Below are 1,813 nucleotides of genomic sequence, written 5' to 3' on the forward strand. Positions count from 1 at the left end.
CCGGAAGCAAAGAATTAAAATCACCAGATTTTGAGCACTCATTATAAGATCTGTATTAAGATCACAGTTGTGTGAGTGATTGCTCCTCTGTAGCTATTAACAGTGTGTACAACCATAACCAACGAGAAATAAGGACGTGGAGATGGCCAAGGTCTTTTAGTGACGTCACAAACAGTATTTTTTTTAACAGTAACTGCCAATTTTAAACATTTGTCATTGCACAATGAACAACAGCTTTGTTTGTCCGTTGGTTGTAGTCGTACTATTCCTTATATCTACTATTATATAAATATTTAGCATGCTATATGCATGTACAGTACCGAAATGTAAAGGCAATTACAAAAATTGTCTTAAAGTTTTAGTTAACAAATTCCTATGATACGATATTTGATTTGTACGATACCCCATACTTTACAAAAATGGATAACGTGACATTTATTTAGCAGCAGCTAATAGCGGAGTAAGTGCTATTTATCTCTTATTTTTTAATATTCGTTTTTGCAAACCTTATTAAAAAGACTACATAATAAAAGAAATCGTATCTAAGAATTATAATGTTTTGGTTACTGTTTGTTTGTTAGCGAATATTATAATATAAAATTAGCAAAACATTCATACTTTTCTAAATTTTGGGCGTGAAATAAAGCAAATTTAAACATTATTTGTTTTGTTTTTTAAATGTTCACGAATTCAGACCAAATATAAAGTTATCCTGGAAAATATATTTCAGATGTCATTAAAGTGTTGAAACTTTTATTATTTACAAAACCAGTAGCATAAACTAAACAGTTTAGTTTTATTTTTAAAAGAAAGAAAAGATTAATAACACTGTTGTTTGGCACTTGAAGCTTATTTATTCTTAATTGATAGTATACTATTATCTGATTTAAATTTCATAAATATTTTACTTGAATGCACAAAAATTACTGTGTATACAATGATAATAATAAAAAATAGAAATTCAAGTCATTGAAATAGAAATTCAAGTCATTGTTAGTCGATTAAATTGTTTTGGGTAATTATAAATTAGTTTTAACGAAACTATCGTTCATGCTTCATATAGCAAGATTCCTTCTTAAGCAGATAAATTGTTTTAGTGTATCTTTTTATGAAGTGAATAATTTTTAATGATTTTCAAATATTAATTATTAGATTTCATAATTTAATTTTAAGGTGTCACATTAACCAAATATAGGCAAGAGTATTGAAAAATAATTTATTACCTATGTTAAATTTTTATATAATTCCTAATACACTGAAAAAAAAATCCTTTTTCATCTGCTCTATCTGCATTAGTTATGACGTTTTGGTTCTTTTTTGGAAAAAAAACGCAGTGGTTTTTTCATTTTTTCATGCATGTTTTTTGAAGTTTACATGTTATTTGAATCACTAGGGATTTTTTTCTGTTAAAGATGGAACTTTATTGCAATTGTTTTCACAATCGGCAATTGTGCATTGAATAAAAGCTTTGAAAATTATTAAAATTTTTACAGCATGTTATTTAGATCAGCGCATTCGATATTTTTAAATTTTTTTTCTTTTCAATTTTACATAAAGGGAACCATAGAAATTATTATAATTGATATATAAGCAAATGAATGCGCAGATTTATATTGCAAGAACCATTATGATACTTTTTTGCGAAAAATATTGTCGAAACTTACATCTTTAAAAACTTTTGATACTTCCAATTTTTAAAAATATGAGCCCTTATTATTAAATTCATAAAAATTTATTTGTATTAAAGTGTAGCTTGTTATTAAACTAAAAAGATGTTTATTGTAATTTTATTTAAAAAAAATTACTGTTCTGA

The sequence above is a fragment of the Parasteatoda tepidariorum genome, chromosome 9 (assembly GCF_043381705.1).
Source record: "Parasteatoda tepidariorum isolate YZ-2023 chromosome 9, CAS_Ptep_4.0, whole genome shotgun sequence".
Lineage (NCBI taxonomy): Eukaryota > Metazoa > Arthropoda > Arachnida > Araneae > Theridiidae > Parasteatoda > Parasteatoda tepidariorum.